The sequence below is a fragment of the Strongylocentrotus purpuratus genome, unplaced genomic scaffold (genome assembly GCF_000002235.5).
Source record: "Strongylocentrotus purpuratus isolate Spur 01 unplaced genomic scaffold, Spur_5.0 spur5_scaffold_19, whole genome shotgun sequence".
Lineage (NCBI taxonomy): Eukaryota > Metazoa > Echinodermata > Echinoidea > Camarodonta > Strongylocentrotidae > Strongylocentrotus > Strongylocentrotus purpuratus.
In genome coordinates this window covers 27,014,854-27,042,543 of record NW_022145604.1, presented here as the reverse complement: position 1 = coordinate 27,042,543, position 27,690 = coordinate 27,014,854, and the positions used below count along the sequence as shown (strand labels likewise).

Sequence of the window (27,690 nt, the reverse complement as noted above, 5' to 3'; positions counted from 1 at the left end):
CATCTAACTAACTTACATAAATGAATATATATAAACAATCCATCTTTTCCCAAATTAGATGTATAGTAGCAAAATTGTATAGATCGAACTGGAGGGCACTGAGTACCTGCCATAAACCTCCCCGTGTCCTCAGACCCATCACCCTCCTAACGTGGATTATCCGACGTCGCTCATGTTTATTCGAATACTCTCTCCTTTCTCTCATCTCTGAAGAGTCCTAGTCCATGACCAAAACAACATCCAAATGTAAACCTAGACCGTTCTTAGTTTGAAGATACGAACCCCATGTCAGTAATAGTGTGTACACAGTGCCTGAACGAAGAGACTATGCCTACTGCACGGTCTAGCGCACCCCATAGGATCTGTACTTAAAGTGCTCCTGACAAAGTCAGAGACAGGCAGAGCTAGACTCTGCCAAACACTTTATTTAATTGTGTGTTCAAGTGTCAGTTAAGAGTTTGCAACTGCAGACTAACCGTTGAATGGCTTGCAACAGTGAGAGAAATACAACGGACGCCTTTTCCTTCCCTCTTTTAATTTGTTTTGTTTTAAAGCTCATCTGTACTAGTTTGTGGGAGGGATAAGACCCCACTGCAAGGTCACCGACAGGTGGCTATCTCATCAACTCAGCTCTGAATTAACATAAGAAAAAGAGGATCATGGGGGACCAACAGACAACGATTAGGCATTGTTTTCTATATAGAGGGAGCAAGTAGCTACAAGTAGTACAGTGGGCCTTTAAAGGGCAGAAGATCCCCCGAAAATAGAAAGTCGCTAGAAGATCAGGTTGCTCATTCCGACTTCACGAAGAATAATAATTGGAAATTTGAAGCTGCTGCAAGAATTCATTCAAGTCATCTGGATTGTGGGAGTAGGAAAAGTAGAGAACAAGATGTCAGTAATGTGGAATAACATTCAGAAAGGCAAGATGGACCCCTCTCCGCATTCACATTAGTTATTGTTTTCGATTAATTGTCGACAAGCTGACTGAAAATTAGTTTTCAGTGTTTCTACTGCTTAAAGGCTGTATCGAAAAATCTCATATTATAAATACTATTTAATTATTTATTTAAAGGTACTATATCCCATTTGCAGGCCCTAAAACGAATAAACGATAAATTCTAACGGCATTCGAAAGATAATATTAATTCAGAACTTACCTCAAAATGAAAGGGCTTGAAGTCTAGAAAGAAAAAACGGGTTTCCTTGCATAATTTGAATACTGGGACACTGATAACGTTTAAATTCCATATATGTAAGGACATACGTGACATATTCATAATTCCCGCAATTATACAGAATTTGATGTTGGCTGCAAATGGGACATAATAACACAGTAAATCCATCAGAAGAATCCGAGAATAAAGAGGATACCAATCCTTTATAAAAGGGAATTAAATCCGCTAGGCTAATTTCCTAGTTATCAAAAGAAAGGACATCAGGGTGTCAGCTTGAGTAAAATAAGCAAAAATTATGCTTTAGCCTAATTTTCAAGAAACAAAAAATTACATCACAATCGATGCTTATCTTTATTACAGGATTAATGTGTTTATAATTACAAATATCAATGGACGTAATAACGGTATTACAGCTATATAACATCAGATAACCACACAGGCTGTATTCATTTTTTTTTTTTTTTAAAGATATGATTCCAAGAATGTTAGATACATACATTTCTCTTTATTAAATTTATACTGCAAGGTATACGATATTGCATGTGCCACTATTGCTGATTTATAATTAACTATATTACATGAACATGATAATGTTCTTCTTGGCTTTTTCATCAGATCAAAAAAGACGCTGGCACACCAAATCAACCAATCGAGATAGCAGATACTTCAACAGCGCCATCTACCACCCAAAGCAAGGAATTCATTAGATTCATGAGATTCATTTTGTTAAAACATATTCCCCCAAAAGCCGAGATTCGCCCTTTTGACAAGATATGGATATGCCTTAAATGCCCACTGCACTACTTATAGCTACTTGCACCCTCTATATAGCAAACAATGCCTAAACGGTGCCTGTTGGTCCCCCATGATCCCCTTTTTCCTATGTTAATCGAGAGCTGCAGATTTGATGAGATAACTACCAGTCAGTGACCTTGCAGGGAGATCTAATCCCCCTAGCCAAACTAGTGTAGACGGGAAATAAATGATCAATCGACCAAATTGGAAAGGAATAGCCTAAATTTACATAAAAACTACTTAAAATTGCATACACTAAACAATCAAAATCAAATCACAATTTAAACAACTTAAAAGGTTCGGGTTCTTCTTTTGTGTATGCTTTTCATTTCACTCCCTTTTTCTCTCGTCATCAATGCAATTAATTTGGGAGTAATAAATCACGAGCCAATCCCCTTCCAATAATCAATCATACACAAATCGTGTTCCCATCATCTTTACAACAGCTGTGCCATTTTTTGCAATATGTTTTTTTTTCCTCCCTTTCTTTTACTTCATTTAAAACATGTGAATAGAGCTACCGGCATCTTTGTTCAATAGCAGAAAATTGATTAGAGATATTTAATATGATGTCAGCATGATCAGAGTAGCAGTGTCCTGGTTCTTTTATTGTTTACTTGTACTCCGTAAACAATACCCTTTCTCCCTCTCTCTCTCGCTCCCCCCCCCCCCTCTCTCTCTCTCTCTCTCTCCTCTCTCTCTCTCTCTCTCTCTCTCTCTCTCTCTCTCTCTCTCTCTCTCTCTCTCCTCTCTCTCTCCCTCAACCCCCTCCCCCTCTCCCCTCTCTCCTCTCACCTTTCTCTTTTCTTCTATAAAAAAATGGAGTGCCATGAGTGACAATGTACCAGAGATGACTATTAGTTATCGTTATCATTATATCCCTCTCTCCCTCCCCCTTCCCCTATCTCTCTCTCTCTCTCTCTCTCTCGCGCTCTCTCTCTCTCCTCTCTCTCTCTCTCTCTCTCTCAAGCGCTCTCTCTCTCTCTCTCTCTCTCTCTGTCTATCAATATTTTTCTCTTTCTCTCTCTAGATCATCATCACTTTCTGTCCCCCCCCCTCTCTCTCTCTCTCCCTCCCCCCCCCCCCCCCCCCCCCGCTTGCTCTCTCTCTCTCTCTCTCTCTCTCTCTCTCTCTCTCTCTCTCTCTCTCTCTCTCTCTCTCCCCGTCTCTCTATTCTTATTAATCACTTTCGCTTCACTCTCTGTCCTGTCTTTCTCTTCACTCCCTACTCACTACCCAATTAACCGTATTCGAGAGCATCTCGCAATGAGTGTCCATTGTACTCAAAATGAAACGAATAGGAGTATAACAATAACCATATTGCTGGCTACCTGAAAGGCGAACAATATCCCAATTCTTTCTTTTTTTAGCATGTTAGCCAATGCAACGACCCCGTCCTCATTTCAAATTATGTATGTTTTAATTTATTTTCTTATCGACCCTTTCTTTTTTCATAGCGTATGATGTCCTCAGTACATTAACGATCTGCTATAATTGAGAAATCATTATTCCATATATTAGGTCTGTAATATCGATAAGTGAATATTATGGAAAAAGGACTCTGCAAAATATACCTGATGTAATGCTACGTGTAGCTCAACGATTTACCATTTTAATGCAAAGATTACAGGGTCATTACACCTTTTTAATACACAAAGTTGTACCTTTTACGTACATTATCCTGCCCCTAGAGACTACAAGGTGTATTTGTTATCACACAGGGAAAGAATTGTAAACATTATCATTTATACGCTTAAGTGAGTTTTATTTGTATTTAGAATAAAAGGGTGTTAAGGTATTAAGTCGGCTCTGTGAATAGGTCATTAATCTTAGTTTAGAAACCGTAATTCTGTAAACAAAAAACTTTTAATCCCGACAGGGTCATTTAACCTATTACGAAGTACAAAGTTGTACCTTTTACGTACATTATCCTGCCCCTAGAGACTACAAGGTGTATTTGTTATCACACAGGGAAAGAATTGTAAACATTATCATTTATATGCTTAAGTGAGTTTTATTTGTATTTAGAATAAAAGGGGTGTTAAGGTATTAAGTCGGCTCTGTGAATTGGTCATTAATCTTAGTTTAGAAACCGTAATTCTGTAAACAAAAAACTTTTAATCCCGTCAGGGTCATTTAACCTATTAGCCCAATAGCATGTGTATAAAAAATCAAAGGCAAATGGAGGGGAGGATGACATTTCGCCTCGGGTCATTTCGCCAAATGATTGATAATCGTTATTATAATGGTATTAAACGGATAAACGGTATCGATAAACCTGCGCTATTAGACTGCAGAGGAAGCCAAAAATGTGTTTAAGCCAACCTAAATATTTGGTAAACTTTATGAAGAGCGTAATACTTTAGATAAGGTTGATCGAAGTCGGAGCAAAAACAGAAATCATACAAAATATCAAAGAAAAGGGTGAGTGAATGGTTGCAGAAGTTTGATATCTGACAATAAAAAGTTGAGAAGTGCTGAGCGTTCAAATCAATAATAATACGGGAATCCTCGCATTGCCAGTTTGACCATGATCATGTTGATGTATGGTAATGAATAAGACGTGCAAATTCGTCGTTGTTGTGTCCCAAAAAATTATTAAATGTGAGGTTCTAATATATATGGTGTAACATCAACATTTCCATCATAATATCACAGGTGATACTATTTTGGAATATATATCTGATACTTACAAACTAAAAAGAGAGAAATTGTTTGCGTGTGTATTTCAGCACAAACCAAGAGAGAGAGAGAGAGAGAGAGAGAGAGAGAGATATAGAGAGAAAAGATATATATATATATATATATATATATACATGTATAGAGAGAGAAAAAGAGACAGAGAGAGACAGAGAGAAAGAAAGAGAGAAAGAGAGAGGGAGATATGGAGAGAGATAGATAGAGAGAGAGAGAGAGAGAGAGAGAGAGAGAGAGAGAGAGAGAGAGAAAAGAGGGAAAGAGAGGAAGGGGGTATTCACCATTATCCGATTATCATCGGGTAATTGGGCCTTCAACAGTTTTAAGTTTTATTTTTAATTCTGTGACTGCATAAAGCCCTGATTTCCCTCTGTCCATCAGGATCCTTGCTTCCACCTTGGCCAACTACCTATTTACACCTTTGTTAAAAAAAAAATTCGACTGTTCGTTTTAATCCCCTTGGTTAATTCATAGAATTTTAGTGAGGACCTCCTTGTATAAACAGAGCGTAACGGCATTCACGCGAATAAAAAGAGCCACTGTTGTGCGCTTTGCAAAATCTATTATAGTATACAGATCAAACTAGACTAATCGATTAAATGATCGATTTTTTTAAATTGTTACATTCTATATAGTAAGGGAGTGACTCTATGATTAAAATGAAAGTTATACTATGGTGTGAACTGATTCAATTATAACTCCCCAGGCAAATATTCAGCTTCAGCAAAGGCAATAGTTGGAAAGATGTTGAATTCAACAAGCTATAATGACAGAACGTAGTGTTCACATGAGTTGTTACGGTATTCACGCGAATAATTAAAATGATGAGCAAAATCAATTTATATTTACGGAACAAGGCTAACGGATCGAATTCCATTGATTTTCACATCATGTAGGCAAGGAGAAGTATACGATTAGAATGGAAAATGTTTATTCTGGTGCCAGCTACCTGTAAATTTATTTGAAACGAATCAATTCTTGTAATCTGATTAATGTATGAATCCTAATATACGCCTACAGATGGCTAGAGTTTCAGCAAAGACAATCATTTGAATGATCGGTGTGCTATTGATTTCAACATCCTGCAAGGCCCCCCCCCCCTTCAGTTAAAGCTACTATGTCCCCGTTGCAGCCAACCTCAAATTCTGTAGAACTTTGCAGGAATTAAGAATATGTCATGCATGTCCTATCTGTGAAATTTAAACGTTAGCAGTGTCCTAATATTCAAATTATGCAAGGAAACCCGTTTACTTGCTAGACTTCACGGGCAGACACTATTGAGTGAGTGACTGGCTTTTTTCTTCTTTGGTAATAGCAATTTCAATTAATTTGTTTCGTCATGTACACACACCCTTTCAATGACCCTTTATAGATTTACTCAATTGAGTGATTGATTGATTTAAATCGATTTCCACTCTCTATAGTTCAACAACCTAAAGCTTGTGAGAACGAGTGGGCCTATGGATCACTGTATATTGTACGAGTAAATAATGTGGACGTAGTTTACCCAAGGTAGCCTGCTTAGTTTTATCGCTGTTAGTATTATTACCCCCAGCATTGTCATGTTTCAGTTAATACATCTGGGTCGAGAGGGACAAACGTCTCGTCCAAGAATGTGAGCAAGCCTCGAACCCAGTGCCTCTCGTTTAAGAGCCAAGGGTTGTTACCAATCAACCTCTGCCAACTATTCCAAAATGGCCAATGTACCTCAGTTTTCCTGAACGACTACCATAGCCACTGCAACGCAACGCGTTATCATATCTTAATTATTTGAAGCTCATCAGTTTCAAATAATTTTCAAGTGGACGCGCGATAGCTTAGTCGGTAGAGCAATGATCTCGTAATCCGGTGACCCGGGTTCGAAACCAAGGCGATGCGCTAGTGCCCTTTGGTAAGGCATTAATCCTCATTACCAGGTCCCTCGGAGAGGACCTAAAGCCGTCGGCCGTCTGGTTGCTTACTAACAAGCATTTTTATTTTCTTAGCAGTCAGGTAAAATAACTACCACCTCCACCAAGTCCAGACATCAGGCCTGAGGTTTACCCAATTTTTATTCCTTTATTAATTCTAGTTGGTGAAATTTACGTAGAGAACAAGAATAGTATGGGGACGCCTTCTCTATCCCTCATTTTTCCTTCGTCTCTGTAATTGGTGTGGCGGGCAATAATGGTGTGTAGTGGTACTATGTTTTGTTAGTGTATGTATGGAGTTGTAAGGAAACCGGAACCTACAGCAAATAGACATATAGGTCGACTAAACAGAAGGGTCACTTCACCTCCGACTACCGGTAACTTGCATAAAAGTGTATTTTTAGTTACATTTTGTGTACGACACGATAGCGCATATCATATCACAATTCTGCGTTGCCTTGGTCAAACGAAATGAAACTGAACTGAACGGATTTACTCATGGCTCCCAACGTGTTAGCCTTGTCTCTATTATGGTTCTTTTTTATTGAGAAAAAATAAATAAAATGAAGAGAAAATTAAAAAGGGGCACTCTCAATTCTGCGTTGCCTTGGTCAAACGAAATGAAACTGAACTGAACAGATTTACTAATGGCTCCCAACGTGTTTACCTTGTCTCTAATACAGTTCTTTTCATTGAGAAAAAAAAAATGAAGAGAAAACTAAAAAGGGACACAATGGTTCTGATAAATGCCCCCAAATCTGGACATAAAGATGGATTGATAGCCCTCCTGCAAGGTTGCAAGGTGGTTTTGTATGTGTTTGCTTTGTGTGAATAAGCCTATTAGTATTAATTCTTAGTGAAGAGCACATCGATTAACACGATTACAACAAGTAGCTGAAAGACCTAGGGCCTATATCTACGATTAAAATAGAGACATCAATAGTTTTAACAAAAGACGACGCTTAGGTGGTCGGCCGTGGAGGTCCATGGTCGGACCTATAGTCGCCGCCGTGGGAGGGGGGGGGGGCATTATTCAAGGATCGATCTGTTTTCATCATCAGGGATGCTATTAAATTGATAGGATTCCTTTGGATACATCTGTGGCTGTACACATAGAAACCATGAATCTGTCAACAAACAATACTAACACGCTAAAGTTGTAATTCCCATCGCGAGTGGGGAGGTAAAGAAAATAGCGTAATAATATGAGCAAGGAGATACGATCTCCTGGTTCATACGAGTATCATATTCCCGAAATACGCACGTATCTCTGTATAAAGGTGTAGATATATGCATTGATTTGTTTGAACCGACCTTTTTCGATATGTAACAATATAATGCATACGTTTTCGTGAAGTGCCTCGGTACGAATTATTTCTTTCATCTGTTACGAATAAAATATGCCAATTGTCAAAATGCGAACTGCAAACACTAGTTGTTGCCAGGTAGGACAAACAGTATGGCTTGCCCTGCCTAGCAACACATTCTATATGCATTTTGCATTCTGACTATTATAATGCAATTATTAGATAAAGGTGAATGAAATATATGTATTGAGGCACTTCACAAAGACGTATGCATTTAATTGGTTACACTACGAAAATTGTCTTTTTCTTTGATATTCTGCTAGTCAACCCTCGCCGATCAGCTCAATGAATAATTTTCAATATGTATTCAATATGTATACAATTTTACTAGTAGCAACGAGCTATTACATTCAATTGCTATATATGAAATTGTATTTCAATAATTAGAATGCGAACGAATTGCATCCATTAGTTGTTGCTAGGTAGCGCAAACATTCTGGTTTACCTTACACAACAACACGTTACGTATGCAATTTTATATTCTAACTATTGAAATACGGAGGCCCCTTACAAAGACCTATTTAATAAATTGGATTACATTACGACATTGCCTATTTTTGTATTCATTCATCTATTTATATATTCATTTATTGTAACCAAAAGGTTGGGTTGATCTTTCTCACACATTAAGTGTATATGAGTGGAAATAATTTTCTCTTTCTCCCTTTTTCTAGCGAGGTTTGAAGTCATAACGTGAGTATCATTAGGATAATTTTTTAATAAATAAATCCACTCACAAAAGGATAATTCAACTATATATTAGTGTGGATCTTACTATAAATTTTTGTGGATTTACCTCCTTTAAAGATTGATTCCCACTTTTCTACATGGAGAGAGCGCCATTTATTCCTCAGTCTTCATGATTGTTATTATTTATTTATCAGCAAACCCGTTTGGAGAGTTCTTCATGGATTTAAAGCCTATCTGTACTAGTTTGGCCAGGAGGGATTAGACCTCCCTGCATGGTCACTGGCAGGTGGTTATCTCATCAAATCAGCTCTCAATTAACATAAGAAAAAGGGTGTAAGTAGCTACAAGTAGTGGAGTGGGGCTTTAATTAAAATTAAGTCAGCATTGTCCTTACGACAGATCTATAATTTACTTCGAACTTTCATGTATAAGAAAAATAGCCGAAGTTCTATGAACATTCTTTCAGTCAATCTTCAATGTTGCAGCCTATGTGATAACTATGGAACAAAAGTTATCGAAGAACACGTTTTGATTAAAAAAAGGAAAATGCACATTTTATAGACTGTGACTGGATATTTCCTCGTGAAATCATCCAAAGACATAAAATTCTTCCAAAGCTTCCTTCCCGTATGGCATCCTCAATTATCCCAATCACAAACATTGGTTTATATATGGACGGGGGCCATGGGACAAGCGCAACCCTCCCCTATCTTATAGCAGAGAAGGGGAAACAAACTTTAACAACTGAAGAAAAGATTATACAATACCCCCCCCCCATTCCTACATCCTCCCCACTCGGTCTCATTGCTCTCTCGCATATGATAACCTCGAAAGACCAATACCCCCCCCCCCCATGACAGCAGGTGCACCCTCAATGAATGTGCCCTCGCTATGCCACTGGTGATAAATTTAGTCAGTGATGTTTCCCATATTGTCAGTGGCTATCACCATGATTAAGGATCGATATAATGGACTCCGCACAGTGTATAACATAAAAATACCCACCCCCCCCCCTTAAGAAAATGAGAAAAGAAAGAAAAACTCGAAAAACGAAAAGAAAAAAAAAGCGACTACAAGACAGTGTTTGAAAATGTTTCGATGAATCAAGAAACCAAATCAATTTCAATAAAAGTACCTTTTTGTATTGTCTATACTATAGTCTAGAAATATTCTTTACTAATAAGATCATGTAATGCGTCAGCATACTTTTCGCACATTTTAGCATGTGAGGTACACATGGTACAAGGCCAGTGAGTTTGATTTAGGTTGATTCTTGAAGGTTATAACCAAACCTTCATATCGTATTCCATGTTGGCCATGCTTTATCAGATCGGCTTACATGGACCATGCCACATACGTGCGTTGACACCTTAATCAGTTAATAACAATGCTGTGTATTGACATGAACAGAATTGAAATTAATTTTACCTTTAATTCCATATCTTCCTCTTCATTCTCCAGCAGATGGTATGTATAAGCAGTACCTTCAAATCGTACATATTTTTGTAATATACACTGTATCAATATTATTTTGTCCGCCACTTGTGTTTAATCAAAATATTGTGTCATTAATCTTCCTGTTAGGTTCGTACGGTGAGTTGAACGACTTTCATCCTTTTGGTACCGTATATTACATGTCACAATAGTGCTATGCAATTTGATGAATCTATTTTGCAAACATAGTCGATAAGCATGGGTCACAGACAGATACCATGAAATATAATATGATAGTAATGGATAGTAATAGCATGAGCCATTAAATATGACATGCAGGTAATGTTTTGTGATCTGATAGTAAAGTAATGTTTCGTCAACATTTAAAAGATCTGCAAGATATGTGAGTCGTTCTGCTATCTTATGATACTTGTCTGGGTTTAACGAAAGAAAAACAAATTGTAATATATAATGAATTGTTTTAAACAAATGTTTGGCTTGCACCCAATAAAGATCGCGTGCTTGGTCTGTAATTTAAAACAAGTCGGAAATTTGTTTTAAAAAATTGACATTTCTCCAGGAAGCATTACATTTATAGAAAAACTATAACGTGTTATCTTTCAACAGGGACTCATTAGTGTACAGAAATACAATTGAGACTTGCATAAACATTGCCCACAGGTACACGTATTGTAAAAACCTTGCTTTAAAAATTGTAAGAAGAATAAAGATTCAAGATTTCAAGATTTATTTATTTCTTTCCACTTGCATAAAAAAACCCATTTCATTCAGGAACAGTAGCAACAAGTTCATCGTCAACTAGCATACATTCATTAACAATAAACAATTATAAAGACTTTAACAAATGTGGAAAAGAGGTGGTCTGTAAGGAAGCACAACTTGTTAAAACACAGATCACCTTTACATAGGAACAACAACATTTTTTTTTAAAGAAGTAGATTACAATACAGGGGGAGGGGGACTAGGAATACTAATCTAGTTACCTATACAGACTATAAATAAATATCAGATCTACCACTAATTTATAGAATATGGTAGACTACGAAAAGGAAGCAGAATAATGAAAATAGAATAATAAAGAAATGGGGGAAGGAGGATAAATGTACAACACGGGGTGGGGGGGGGGGCAATGCTAATCCAGTCATATTAGACCTAATCCAGACCTATATTGAATATTAATAAATATTAGATTTATTCACTGTAGGTGTACAGTGGATGAAATTGCAGCTTATGTTTAAAGACAGAAGAGCTTACAGACTAATAGAACAGTCTAAAGAGTTCCAATACTTTGGTCCAGTATGTGCAAGTGTATTAATCCTAAGCTGAGTTCTAGCTGATAACACATGGTATAAGACAGCCTGCCTAGTAGAGTATTTATGTAGGCTTATTTGGTTATTCTTTGCTATTGCCATGGGAGCTTCACCCTTCTCTAACTGATGCATGAGATATCCTAGATATAGAAAGTATATATATTTTCCCTTGAGCATTTTATTTTCGTAAAATAGCTTGTCAATGTGAGCGCGCCAATCAGCTGCCGAAATAATTCTCACTGCTCTCTTTTGAATGAGCAGAATTTTATTTAAGTAGGATTTGGCTGAGGCTCCCCAGGCTAGCACAAAATTTAAGTAGGGCAGAATTAAGGAACAGTACAACATGCCAAGTACATTTCTTGGGAATACAAACTTCAATTTGTTGATCATACCAACATTTCTAGAGAGCACTTTACTTAAATGAGTAGTATGCATCTTCCAAGTCAATTTATCATCAATGTGGAGACCTAAAAATTTAATAAATGAGACCTTTTCAATATTTACCTGATCAAAGACTACATTACCAGGCATTACTGTTTCACTATTACTGAAAAACATACATTTGGTTTTTAATGAATTAAGTGACAGTTTATTTGCATGAATCCATTTAGTCAATGCACAAAGCTCTCTATTTACAGTTTCTGAAAGATTTTTTAAGTAATTAATTTCCTGCATCATTAGCCGTACAATGTAGTTACCAACATGTGAGTGTTTTCATGTGACAAACCATTATTTACTTAGAGACCAGTATAACATGAATGCCTCTGCTTTCGTTTTTGACTGTTTACTCTCTTTGTTTGTCCTAATTGTCTGATTCTTTGTTTCCCTTTTTTTTTTGGGGGGGGGGGGGGGGGCCATAGTAATGATGATTGATTTTAAAATAAGTACAGCCTGTAGCTAATGTTTTCATTAATCTTCTATGACTGTCATGTAATATACACATGAGAAATCTCGACTGATGGATTTAAGTAATCAGGTCGGGTGCCTAACATGTATTATCATCAAATGGTCACCATCGTATTAGGGACTTTTAGATTTGCGTGGACTGATACGTGTGACGTCCATTCAAGGCAATGCATTAAAAGGACGTCGACCGTAGCAATCCCCATTGTCTTCGTGCGAATCTAAAAGTCCCTAATTTAGGGGCAGTACGTCCTATCCTATGTAAACAAGAAGGCCTGAGTCAACCAGTAGTTTGCAGGCACAAACACTGGTCAGTCGTAAAAGAGAGTCTGCACTATAAGACTACTATAGGCTGGCTAGGCTTCTTTCAAAGCACAATGATTTTTTGATTAAGTGTCAAATTAGGGTCTGTGCTTGCAGACTAGTCAACCAGTATACAAACTACAAGAAGGTAATTCATCTTGATGAAAATGAAAATTACAAAATTCCTTCCTTTCATCAAAAATGCATCCCCCCCCCCTTAAAACTGAATGTCTCTCTTCCCTGTAATGCATACGCCCATGAAATATGAGATATCCATGGCCATTATTTCTCTAAAAATAATAGCTCTTGCATATTAACGACTTGTGTCGAAACGTGCGTTTCATAAATCATAGTATGCGCATAGAGTGTATGCAATTATGTCTGGTAATTTACGTCGCAAAAGCAAATCCCATCCTCTTTCCTTCCTTTTTACCCGTGGCAGATTGAAGGGTGCATGTGTGTCTCAAGCCCCTCCCCCTCTATAACCCAATGCAGCATTCCACAGGTACATGTAAACAAAATATATCTGCACCCGTCCTCCTTTTCTTCTTTCTCTCTCTCTCTCTCTCTCTCTCTTTCTCTCTCTTTCTTTATTTTTGTTTCCCTGTTATGAAATGGAACTGTGTCCCATCCCATCCCCTTTAAAATTTGGGGACTCCCCCACAATCTACGATGCCACTTTCTCGAGACAAACGCAAATTAATTAAAATCAGCTCAAGGGCAATTTCAATACCCCATTGTAAATCCCACAAAAATCATGTTCAGATTACGTAATACGTCATTGTCACGTGATACACAAGGCTAATTGAGATTGCCTTGGGTTTTTTCTTTCGAAAGAAGCTGCTATCAAGTTTTATATATGCACTTTCTCAATACAACTCCGTGTCAGTTGAAGGTAATCTCGAGTTTTCATGATGTACACAAATTCTCACATAATAACACGATTACAATGAATGAAGACAAAATAATTTGACCATGATATCTGAGAATGAATTTTTAAAAACAATTTTATAATTTTGTTGCTGTAGAAAGTGATTAGTGGAAGAAGAATGATCAAGAAATCGAGGTAATTATTTAGATTCACGTACCTCGTGATTAACCACCATATTCTCATGTAAGCAAATCTTTGTTGGGCTCCTAGATGAATGCCATTTGAAACGTGTTTTTCAGTTTTCTGGCCGGGACAATTTAGCATTTACTAAGTCAGTTTCTCTGAAAGTATCGATTAATTACCAGGATAATTCAAGGTTTTGGTTAACAAAATCGCATGGTACCGTTTAGCATAAACTTCAACGTATCTCCTTCAAAACTGTCTAGAGTTTTGTCGCAATTAACAGTTCTTACACAATTTAGGCCTAGGCCTATTTTTAAATTCTGGATAAATACTCTTAAAATTTAATGACATAATCAAATTGAAGGGAAAGTGAAAGACAGCTGAAAGTGCCCTTTGATGTGTCTTTGATGCGTGTCTTGTGGCAAAGAATCGCAGCCACAAAACCTACATAATGCAAATCAATAGTCAGACTCTTTGATAGAATGATTCGCCAGACATGCCGGAAGGCCGGGGAACCTATAAAAGTTATTTTAGAATCATAAATGAAGTCTGGAGTGTCGAGAGAAAAAAAAAATCTAAAATGATCACGTACAAGAGGTACTGTATATATATTATCTCAGGCCTCCTGGTTTAGGGTTCCTTGTTTTTTTGCTGGCCTCAAGGTATAGGCTCAAGAGGCGCGATGGCTCAGTGGTAGTGCAGTGGTCTTGTAAGAGCGAGAGCCAGGGTTCGAAACCATGCGATGCGGTAGGGCCCTTCGGTAAGGCATTAATCCTCATCACCAAGTCCCTCGGAGAGGCCTTGAAGCGTCGGTCCCCTAGCTGCTTACTTACGAGTATACACATTCTTTATTAGCAATCAGGTTAAGCCAACCCGATCACAATTAATATACATGTCTTAGAATGACACTCATGCATGTATGATATTGTCTAACCTGGGGTCAAAATTAGTGAATTTCATTAAGACGGTATATTATTTGATTTTGGATTAATGCAATATTTCGTTTTAATTATGAGAGTATCATGTTGCTAATATAAAATGTACTAATACCTAATGATTTTTTATCGATTATCAATTTAAAGAAACTAATTTGCCAAATAGGCCTACACAAGGCTGAAAGCTTCAACATTAAAAAATGAAATTAACTAGAGATTTGTATTTCTTCTTCATTTTGAATTATGTCTCATCAGGATGGATCCTTCCCCCCCCCCCACAAAATTACATGAATCCATAAGGATAATAGGTTGAGAAACAGTATATGGCCTTTTCATATATCAGGTGACGACGTTAAAGGGAAAATCCACCCTGGTTTTTAAGTTGTTTTTAATAGAAGCAGACTAATGACAGGACATGTCACAGTGTTTATATAATTTGTGTTTCACTGATGACAACTTTAAATTGATAACTTTCTTATTTTTAGTCTGATTTTGCCAAAAATTTCATTGACGTTTTCCTCTCATTTTTCTGATTCTATAAAAAAAAAAATATTAGGGTAGACTTGCCCCTTTAATACATATTTTTATGAACACTATTTCTTGAATGTACGTACAAAAGGAGATGCATCAATCCATGTTCCCTTCGATTAGAATAGTAATTCCCAATATACTGGATATAATAACCATACTTCATTCGTGGTACATAATAGCTTGACTTTTTTCCACAATGTACTCCTGTTTTTTTCTAAAAGGCTTGACGTCATTTATTACAACCATATTCCTATTCATATTCCAGCAGTAATTGTGGCAATTAGGATAGCTCGTTGCTATTCATATCATCCCCACGTCCTCCATGCAGAGAAAAAAACAAAAATCATGCAATATAAATGCATCCTTTTTCAAAAATATCTTTTTAATCAAAGGGTGGTCTGTTATTTACAAGCAGGCAGGCCGGCAAAAAGAACGTCTGACAGTTTTAATGTGTATTTTCTGCACTACAAAATACGGCATTGCGTGATACCTCAAATAGAATATATAGGACCAGTATGTTTCTTTATTTCGTGATAAGGGTTTTCGGATTATAAAGTATTCTTAGTCGTAAGATGAAATTATTTTTGTAGTTTTGAATCGCAATGTTGTAGGGCTTCAATATTACACCATATCACACACACTGATAGCACATAGGGCCGTGCATCTCAGATTTAACATTGTTAAACGATGCCTTTAAATGATATCCTTCCAAAATTGCATAAAAGTGACAAGAAAGCTTACAAGTTACATTTCCACCATTATCATCCTAGGAATTCAACCTTCTGTATAATGACCGGATTAGTAATCCTGTTTTTATATCAAGTTAATGACCACTTGATGTCACTATGCAAACAGCTTGAAAATCAGCCTTTCTTTCTTTCATTGGCCGGTCTTTCCAATATGGTTAAAATGCCCTTTTAAGCTTTCAATTGTTATAAGCGCAATTAGTAAAATCGATAACCTTGAGACAGAGCTTGAACAACAAAAAAACAAAAAAACGTTCGTCCAAATTTTTCAAGATCGAGCGGGCAAAGGGAGCGATAATTTTTGTTAGCAATTCCTGCTTAAAAACATGACACCGAACCAATTTTTCATTTCTCATACTTCATTTGTTTTAACCGTAAATTCGTAGAGTTCCTTTCCCGTTGCGAATGTATTAGGCATCATATTTAATGGTGTACTTATTTAGTTAAAATCTGTCTCGTAGCCGTAAGGCTAAATTATAACCTTATTTTGTTAACAAAAACAAAACACTTACAATTACACATTACAATACTCTACTGACTGTAATATTGAAGTAGGACCCCCCCCCCCCCGCCCCTCGACCGGTAGCTACAGCAATTGCATTTTCTAGATCCTAGCGGGTTGCGTTCTTTCGTTTACCATGACAAAAAAGGAGCATGTAGTGTAATATAAAAAAACCACCTCTATAAATAGATCACTCTCCTCTCAATATTTGTTTTGCTTTCTGTTGTGGCTTGTATTAAAAACCTCTCAACAACAAGTACGATTTTCCCCCATTTAAAGGAATGGACAAAACTAAAGTAAACATTTATAGAAAAGAGGCAGGACACAAAAGATATTGGACAAGAGCTACCTGATTGGAAGGAGTGTCGGGCTTTTGAAATAGGTACGGCTTCGTGAATGCGTAAAGACGAATTAATAGCGGACCGAAGCCGTTCAACAACTTCTGGGAGGCATAGACAGAGGTCGGTTATGCCTCGGTCACACCTCTTACCTGAATCCAAACCGACCGATTCTTCTTCTTTTTTTTTTGGGGGGGGTGACTTTTTTGACCCCCCGATAGGCAATTTTTATTGAAAATAAATATTTGAATGCATGTACAAATGAATATCATATAATACTTCAGAATAAGATATACATAATGAATATCAACCATATTAGCGATGGCTAAAAGCATAGCATTTTAATAATAATAATAATATGATACCGATAATACTATACATACAGAACATGATAATATTTTTATTTAAAAAATCTTGGCAATTCCGGGCATTGATTTGCTGTTGTTGATGTTCGGTCTGTTTAATAATAGCGACTTTCTTGGTTTATATATCAAACACCTTATACATTCATGATGTCTCTGAGCGGTTTACAGATATATTATATATTACCCTGGTCATTGGTTCCATGCGTAATTGCCTGCACATAATGTATGCACATTCACCACTCCCTGGGGAGCATTCCAGCGAGGCGCCATCTTACAGACGCTCACAATGCTGAGCAAATGTACAATGACTTTCGCATCATACTGGGTACACGTTTTGTACCTGCATGGATGGAGAGAAGCAATGCACATAAACTTGCTAACATGAGGACACACATGTAAGCATGATAAATGCCGCACCAGGCTGCGAACCCACGACCTTTGTATATCAATTCAATTGTTTTGGTGTCTGGTCTCGATGGTGTGACTCATGACTGGCGTATAATTCCCGGCGTACCATGAACCGCTGCGGCCTTACCCTCTGAGACCACTTCCATTAAATAATTATGGTCCTTCCAAAGAATTCTTTCTAGGATTCAGCCTAATAATAACTCCTTATTACAATACTGACTAAAATGGAAAGGTTGAGTATTGATAAGGAGGAATAATAATTTGCAGGTTTTCTCATTCTTTTTCTTGTCACTTTGAAAGAATTTCATTAATAGAATTTCCACTGGAAACTCTTGTTCTTCACCAAATTTAAATTTTGATGCAAACTAGCTGAAACGTGTATACCAAAGTTTCGTTATAGAGTACCATATACCAAGTTCTGTGTCGATACATGGGACCTTTCATCAAGACCGTAAACTTCCCATCCTCTGGATTATTATACAGCTTCACAGCATGATTATAAAAATTCACCATTTAAAAACAAAAAATCTCAACATCACCATGTTCTCGTCTTCTGTTAGGCAACGATTTTCACAATGTAATAACATGGCGATAACACGACTTTCAGCTTGACATGATTTGTCAAGGTGACTTTAAAAACAATATCTAAATAATTAAGATTTATAAGTGTCTCTGCCATAATGCGCGTATATCGAACGGTCAAACTTCGTTCTGAGACCCGTTTCACAAAGCCTTTTGTCAATGACAAATCTGTTGATAACCAATCATAAGCAAGGATTTCAGCAGCTTATAACAAAGATCGTCATTGAAAAAAAGTTTTGTGAAACGGGACCCTGGTGTCTGTCTCGTAAATGGTTAGGTGGGGATACGTCAGACGTTGGACCCTTGGTATTTTAATGATCTCGTTCCCGTACTGACAGGTATTACGTAACATTAAGCAATTAATACGGGGAAGGGGGACCGTGGATTATGTGTAAGTCCATTGTGTTTAACCAGTTGTGATTATGTAAAGTGGACACGTACGACGCCATTTGATTTGGTGTTGAAAAGAAGACAAATTGTATTGGATAACGATGATGATGACGCTTAGCGTATTAAATCCTGTCTCCAGATAACCCAGACATATCACCCGACAACCGCTCTCTCCATCACGGACGGAGAGTTGTCCGTGTACAGATTGGTAGACCGATTAGGCCTGTTTTCATCAGCTCGAGATTGCCAAATAACCCTCTATTTTAACTTTCCCGATCGCAAATTATCCAGCTAATTTGCGTCATCATCAGCCCGCAGTTGAAATTATCGGAATATTTGGTCGAGGAAATCATCCCAAGATATCACCAGCCCCAAGACTCGCACTATGCGCGAACGCTGAGCAAAATATCTCGAGCCAATTTCTCAAGCTCGAGCTTCGAGTTTCGAGCTGACGAAGACGCGAATTAACTTCGAGCTTATTTCCCAAATCAGAAATAGCTGGCTATTTGGCAATCTCGAGCTGATGATGACATACCTAGTGAGTATGTTCTTTGACGCAACACCACGATCACCGTTTAAATCGAGACCCATGAAGGAGCCACTTGAAGATATAGTTGTTATCACTTGCGCATTTCAAGTTCTGAAAGAACCTGTCAGGAGTTTGATGTGAATACACCTTTAACAAATTAATTTCAAATTAAACAACAAACACACACACAGCAGGATATGTAGTAAACAACTTGAATGTATTTTTTTTCTTTCACATTAGAAATGTACATTGTAGGCCTACTTGAATATAGTAAACGGCACAACATAATGAATGTATAGGGCCTACTGCTACCTTAAGGCGTCATCTGATTAAATTCGATTTCTTTGGCGTTTTCTGCTTAAACTGACGATTTTTAAAGTATGGTCTATATTTATAGAACTTAACCTGAGGGAATAATTTGGGAGAAATTTTGAAGAACTACTCTCCCCCCCCCTCCCTCTTCTTCTTCTTCTTCGTCCTCTTGTTTATTCTTCTGTTTATCCCTCTTCCCTCTCTCTCTCTCTTTCTCTCTCTCTCTCTGTCTCTACTTCTTCTTCTTCTTTTTTTTCTCTCTCTTTCGCTTTCTCTTCTTCTATCTGTCTCACTCTCTCTCTCTCTCTCTCTCTCTCTCTCTCTCTCTCTATATATCTTCTTCTTCTCGCTCTCTCTCTCCCTCTTCATAGCACATACAACATGTAACTAGTAACATGCCATTAACAAGAAGTCAGTAGTAATTTCTAGTAATTATTACGTAATGCACGCATCTTACCTGTATTATCTCTTCTGTACAGCTTCTTCAATACTGATGATCACCGACAGGAAAATAAAATATCCAGACTTGGTTAATTCCACAACTTGTAAATGTTTTCCTCTCTATTCCACGCGCGGAAGAAAATTCCCAATAAAATAGCTACTTTGGTAACAAATCGTCAAATTTACCGATTACGTAGACTTGCAACAATGTAGGCCCCACAAGGCACCATGAGATAATCCTACGTCGCTTTGATTCTTGATACGGAGCCGAAAAAGAGCTATTCTTGTATTTGTTTCTTCTTCTATTGTTTGAGTATCCAGGTTCGATGTCACGTTCACTTTCACTTTCGCCTCGAGCTCCTTCCGGATAATAAATCGAGGTAATTAAATACCCTTCACTTTCAAGCACCATAAGGGGCCATTCGCTCCAACTTGTACTTGAATCAGGGAGAGTGTACCTGCTAGAATGAAGCTTCTGACAATTATAGCTCTGCTATTGTACAATAATCTTGTACGAATGAACGTATCGAACCGTTTCTTCCAAGCTTATTCTGTTACCAGACAGATGTCAACGCGCGTGCAAACAAAAACTATAATGATCACCGTAATCCAGCTTCCACTTGATCAAATGCGTCGGTTACTCCAAATTCAGTTCTAGTTTCCAGGATTATTATGTTATATCCCCGGGCATGGCTAGAAATCAGTACTGTAATACTCAGAGCAGAATGTCAATGTATCATGCCGCAACTACAATAGTGATCATTGACGTCTATCGAATTTGTCGGTGCCTCATTAATAACACAAAAGCCGAAGGATGACAACCTCATTTGACTGTCAGCCGTCAAGTGACCATTGTGTATGTTGAACAGCATCGATGCGAAAGTCACAAAACGTATCAATAATTATTTGCGGCTGCGTGCGGGAGCGTGTCAGTAAAATAAAAGCTAATATCTGACTCGAGCGCTTCTGCTATTCAAGAAGTTGGAGAGAAAAATAGAGCGAAGTGCACAGTCTGTAGTTTAGACCTTGCGGCACAACATCGAGTTCAAGGGATCTGATTGCCTGATATAGCACCAACTTGCTTGATGGGTATCTTGTGTGCTCCAGACATTGGCGTTCCAGCTTTTCATCAACTGTTATCACTGGTTCTTTCTTTCCCGGGTTCTTTGTAATGTGACGTTACTTATGTTACCAGTCAGCCCAAAAGGCTTATCCATGTATGTGATGCGCTGTCTTCCTCTGCTTCTTTCCCCTCAATTTTCCCTATCCTATTTTCTGTGCCTTCTCTTCGCATGATATGCCAAACAAACTTGAGTTGTCTTTCCCTTATGATGTTAAAGGTACTAGGCCTTTGTCCCATTTGCAGGTCAAAAAATGAAGGGTTAAATTCCAACGGCTTTTGAAAGACAATACTAATTTAGACCTCCCCTCAAAAAAAAATTGTGTTTGTCTGTGTGTGTGGGAAAATAACGACCATTAGTTGTCGAATCGATATAAGTGATTGCTATCACCTTATTAATAGTCTGATTTTCAGACCCTTTTTTGTGCTTCACAAAGATTCAATCAGTTTAATTCTGGCCATTACAAGAACTGGGTTATTGATGTAGACAATTGCTCATGTCCCCTTTACAGCTCATTTTATCTATGTTATTACCAAAGAAAGAAAAAGTCGGTCAGTCACTCAACAGTGTCCGACAGTGAAGTCTAGAAAGTAAACGGGTTTCCTTTCATAATTTGAATACTAGGAGACACTGCTAACGTTTAAACTTCACAGATAGGACATACATGACATATTCATAATTCCTGCAAACTACTCCATAATTAGATGTTGGCTGCAAGAGCCAAAAGGGACATAGTATCTTTAAGGAGGGATCTATCGACATCGACACATGCCTTATTGAGCACTTCTTTCTTTGATACCCTGTCAGTCCAAGGTATTCATAATACATAACATGGCAGTCAGGCGCGTACGCAGGATTTTTTCAAGGGGGGGGTTTTAACATTTATAAATCGGTCCGAAAATTTCGCAACGACTCAGCCAGCCGCTGAATAAGCGGGGGGGGGGGGGGGGGGGGGGGGGGTAAGAGGACACTTTTTTTTTTTTTTTTTGGTCTCGAAATTTGGAAATTTGACATTTTGCTCCGTTGGGGGGGGGTAAGGTCACCTTTTTTAGGTCGGCCATGGGGGGGGGGGGGGGGGTTTTAGGTTTTTTTTAGGGGGGTTTACACACAAAAAATTTCCAAAGGGGGGGGTTTAACCCCCCAAACCCCCCCCCCCCCCCTGCGTACGCGCCTGATGGCAGTACCCGGATGTTAGTGGTCATTTATAGGTTTCGATTTGTTTGCGCGCTTCTCATACCCTCTGAGGTGATCAAACCTCCAAGCCCAAGGTAGGATAATTGGTGGCATTTCTTTGCACGAACTTGTTCACATCGTATAAATTATTCGAATTTTTGTTCCAAAACCTATACACACGAGGTGAAGTCGTGCAATTTTAAAAGACAGATGAATGTGATGATGATGAACTATATCTTTCTAAATAAATGTACTTGAATAAATAAGTGACTACAAAATATTTTAAAATGTAAATAAACTCAAATGAAATACCAGTTGAGAGCGATTTCTAAAAAGGACAGTGATCGCATTCTACCATTAACATAATTATTAATGTACCAGTCTTGTGACCCTAACACCAGGTATAAACAAATATATAGATAGATAAATACAATTTCTTTTATTGAGGGATCAGTGATGTCGAACGTGACTTTCACTATTTTGTTATTGTGGGGGCTCAACTGGGGGGGGGGGGGCAGAGTATGGACCTTTTTTTAAATCTTTTTTTTATTCAACACCCCCCCCCCCCCTCCTTCAAAAACAATAAATATATAAACTTACTTTTGGGGGGCTTTCTTGCCAGGGGAGGGGGTCCGCCCCGCCCCCCCCCCCCCCGGGCCCTGGATCCACCCCTGGTATGACCAAGTTGTTGATAATTGAAGGTGCTAATGTTATCAATTAAAGACCGTCAATACTACTGGGCCAGAGGGGATTAGACCACACAGCGAGGTCACTGACAGGTGGCTATCTCATTAACCTAGCTCTCAACTACCATAAGAAAAAAAGGATCATGGGGGACCAACAGGCGCCGATTGGGGAAGTTTTCTATATAGAGGGACCAAGCAGGTACAAGTAGGACAGTGGGGCTTTAAACAATACATATGCACAATACAAGCATGAATTTAAATGCCACGGTGTTCTTATCTAAAGCAAGAATGGGACATTCATAATTATGTTAATGGTAGAATTCGATTATGTATACTCATTCACTGTCCTTTTTAGAAATTCGCTCTCAACTCCTATTTCATTTCTTTATTGAGAATCATTCATATTATTGCTGTTGTTTATCTACTTCTATAATATTAGTCGTAAAACTCCATATTTCCGCTAAGTTGCGAATGTATTGGGCAACCTTCCTTAAATATTTTGAAATCTGCGCTTAAACCAACTTAAAACCAGCACCTTAGGCTTAAGTTGGTGGCCGCACACAACGACACACCTCCAGTTTAAACACCTTTACGGCGTCTTTTGGAGGAATCCTACCAAGTACCAAGTATCTCACCCCAGGCCTCCTCATTCGCCCCTAAAACAAAACACCGATTTATTGAAATGGCACTGCATCGTTGTCCTAAATTCAGTTATTCGTTTGTCTGGGACATGTACAAATTAGGTTCTCATGATTTATTCGTACATCGATGATTGCCTTGAAGACAATTTAAAGAAAAATATGACGGAAAAATATAACGACCTATCAAACTGATGGAAAATACAATTTTTATGGACAAATTACTAGCCTGCAAGAATTAACGAAGGACACAGGCAAGGCTAATCATATGTTCATAGGGTTTCGTCCTTCTGGTGATTTTATTTTGGCTTTATTTGTTCTGTTTCCCAAAAGAATCCCAATCACTGGTAACAAATTGTGAACAACAGGTGGAATGATAATTATGTGGAGAGGGTCAAATCACGGACTTACTACGTAGTAGGTCCATGGTCAAATAGGACTTCGTGCATTGAATCAGTATTATTTTATGTTTGTTTTTTACATGTCAAACTGAATCTTCAGAGATCGTTAACTATGTCGAGACCTGGGACGAAAACATCTTTGTTTTGTTTTATCATGAAGTGTGTTTTAATGCAGTATTTGATTTAATGTTATGATGTTTCTAAACAAAAATGGGATTAGGACTTTCTCAACTATACCATTGCTTCACCTCGCCCCCCCCCCCTTTCCCTCCCTTTTTGTCTCTCCCTCTCTTTCCGTCTCCTTTTCTCTACATCTACCTCTCTCGCATTCCCTTTTACCCCTCCCCCATCTCTCTCTCTCTCTCTCTCTCTCTCTCTCTCTCTCTCTCTCTCTCTTTCTCTCTCCCTACCCCCCCCCCTCTCGCTCTCTCCTCTCTCTCTCTCTCTCTCTCTCTCTCTCCCGTTCTCTTCATATCGTTTTCCCTTTCTCTCCCGTTTCTCCATCCGCCCTCATTCGCCTATATAGCGTACAGCTAGTTTCCAAAGACAGGGTATTTCACTGATATCGCTACCATAGTGACTGCTGTAATGTACAATGTATTTTCACTTGCGCCATTTTTCGTTGAAGGCATTCATAAAAAATGATGGAGCGATTTCCGATTTCCGTAGCCAATCATCATCACGCGATCGTCAACAGTTGATGATTGGTGCATTGTGGGACGTGGCTGTCGACACATAGGGACATAGTGAGCAGCACATGGAAACTGATACTTGAATCTGAAGTAGTAATAATGATAGTAATAATAATCTTTTAAAGTCCACTCCAAATTTTTTATTAAGTTAAACCGAAAATGGAAATTCTTTTTGCCCAATTGATCGTGAGCCCGGCAGCCACTGAGCAGCGCCAGATCGGTGTTGCTCTATCCCGTATTGTTGAATGCCGAACAAGGTAGCAGCAACTCCCGTCTTTTAAAGTCTTTTGGTATGACGCGGCCGGGGTTCGAACCCACGACCTCCCGATTGTAATGTCAGTATAATACCCTCCATTTAAAAAGCAAACACATTAACCAATTGATAAACACATACATACATGTTCTATAAAACATCAACCAATCATAACACCTTTAATAAAATATTCAACCGCGGGACAACCATGTTTTGTACCACAATACATTCAACAGATACAATATGGTGGTTCTAAACGTCATACAAAGGAATAAAAACAATTAATTTCCTTCAAAAACGAGTATTTCAGTTGGGATAATAGCTAACATCTGACCAATGGCAATGTACATCTCCAATACATTCTTATAGGTCTACCCTTTGTATATGATAATGCAGATGAATAACATTTAACATTGTTACAAGAATTCCACGACAAAAATATAGTTACAATATCTCAGCATACATTTATATAAATGTACACTATTCCCATATCAGAGGATGTGGATACCAATCACGGCAAAATGGCATAATTTTCTTCCGTCACCATTAAGATTAGTTTGCTTTACAAAATAAATGTATGCAATGCTCGCCAATGGGGTGACGCTCGTCCGAATTTCGGTTATTTTCACATTATTAGGGTTCCTGCCCCACCACCCAAAGAACCTATTTGGCCTGTTGCTTAGTATACATGTACTTGTATTTTAATTTGTTTGTTTTACTTGTATAAACACGGCACAAGAACAACTATCCTGTCAGGAGCCAGGCCGTTTTCCAGACGCATATCTTCAGGAACTCAATTTTGCAATAACAACAAAAACAATCACAACCACGTCACCACAACATACATTTACAAATGTATATATATATATATATATATATATACATGTATTATGTTACAACAATAAAAACAAAAAATATAATTACAGAGAGAATGATAAGAAGTGATGTACAATGTTCCCAAATTTTGCTTACATCGTAAATTTCGAATTAAACTTCTTCATTTTTAAGACAACTAAACAGCTATTTGGATAATCAATCATTATCCGATGGTTGATTTCAAGGCACATCCTAGAAGGATTGTACATTCCTATCAAAAACACAACATTCAAAGTTAAAAGGGGACTACACTACAACTCACTACAGCTACTTACGCCCTATATATATTGTAAACAGGTACCCGTTGGTCCCCCATGGTCCTCTTTTGCTAATGTTAATTAAGGGCTGATTGGATGAGATAACCATCTGTCACTGACCAGGCAGGGAGGTATAATCCCTCCTGGCTAAACTAGTGCAGATAGGCTTTAAATGATGATAAATAATCTTTTTAAGCGAAAGTGTCAGGCACGCCTGAAAAAAAATGATGTTTTTCTTTGGGGGTAATATTCCCCCCCCCCCCCCCTCCCAGGGATCATAATTTAGTCCCGATTCATTAGTGGACATGTCTAAGTCAAAGTATAATGTTTCATGATGACCACTCAAAGAAGAGGTTAAAAGGTGGTTTTTATAGACAGGCAGTTTGTTTGCACGGGTTCTAACGTCCACACACACAAAAAAAAATCAAATATAGGGGAAAATGTAATTTAGCCGAGAGAAAGGGTTTTTCATTTTATAGTCACTAAATACAAATACGGTTAATTCAAATAAACGCCTAATGGTTTATTCAATACATAAATGAAATTAGTGGACATGTCTAAGTCAAAGTATAATGTTTCATGATGACCACTCGAAGAAGAGGTTAAAAGGTGGTTTTTATAGACAGGCAGTTTGTTTGCACGGATTCTAATGTCCACACACACAAAAAAAAATCAATTATAGGGGTAAATGTAATTTAGCCGAGAGAGAGAGGGTCTTCCAATACAGAAAGTCACCAAAGACGGTCAATTCAAATAAACGCCTAATGGTTTATTCAATACATAAATGAAATCTAGATAACATCGTCAGTCGCCTTGTTTACTTTTATATCTGTAACATTTGCTATGTGGTCGGTCAACAAACTAATTGATTTCCATTTCTTGCCTAAAATAGTTAATGATAGCTAATAACAGTGTGTTTATTTCTAATTCATTTCTAATCTTCAAAAAAGTACTTCAGTAATGTACAAAGGGGACAAAATCAAGGCATTGACTGCACACCGTAAATACAACCACTTATTACTAACAAATAAACATTGACGAAATACTGATTTAATTTTAAAAAAAGGATCACCCATCTATATTTTACAGTATGTACGTATGTACAGACATGTATGTCCATGTTCGTAACTTTGCAATCAAATTTTAAAACAGCATTTTTGTTGTATATATATATATATATATATATACATTTGATATACATTAGGTCATAAAATATAAATAGGGAGAGAGAGAGAGAGGATAGCCATAATAAGCACGGGTTTGGATGAAAACAAGGTGAGGTATAAAAGAAGATGAGAAATATTGGAAAGAGTGTTATTTATAAAGATAAAAGTTGAGTCAGACTAATAAGAAAGCCGACTATTGACGTATACGGACATGGTACATACAAGTATTGACACAGTGGCGGATCCAGGGGGGGGGGTTGGGGGGGTTGCAACCCCCCCCTTGGGCGGCCCAAAAAAAAAAAAAAAAAAAAAAAAAAAAAGGAAAAAAAAAGAAAGAAAAAAAGAAAAAAAGAAAGAAAAAAGAACGCACGTTGGAGAGAAACCCTTTCAAGTGCAAATATTGTGAGAAGATATTCAACTCATCAGGTAACTTAACCAAACACATGATAACTCTGGATATAACTGTGTATTTAACTGTTACTTGATTTAAAAAGACGTTATCATGCACTGCTTTTTATGGTCTCCATTGTGTTAATAGATGCCAGGAAAACATCACTTACGGGGTTCAAATAAACACCCCCAAAAAAATCGGTTCGCCGCTTCGCGGCTCGTGGACGATGCTCCGCATCGTCATTATTTTGGTCAACCCCCCCCTTAGCAAAAAGCTAGATCCGCCCCTGTGACAT

General features: G+C 37.8%; 1 long non-coding RNA gene across 1 annotated transcript; it reads right to left on the bottom strand.

Moving 5' to 3' along the window:
• Positions 1-175: 175 nt before the first annotated feature.
• Positions 176-19,962, bottom strand: LOC115926180. The gene is made up of 3 exons (XR_004065006.1): positions 19,758-19,962; positions 9,422-9,424; positions 176-187 (listed from the first exon to the last, which is right to left on the bottom strand). It is a non-coding gene; the product is annotated as an uncharacterized LOC115926180 (long non-coding RNA).
• Between the last annotated feature and the right edge of the window lie 7,728 nt (positions 19,963-27,690).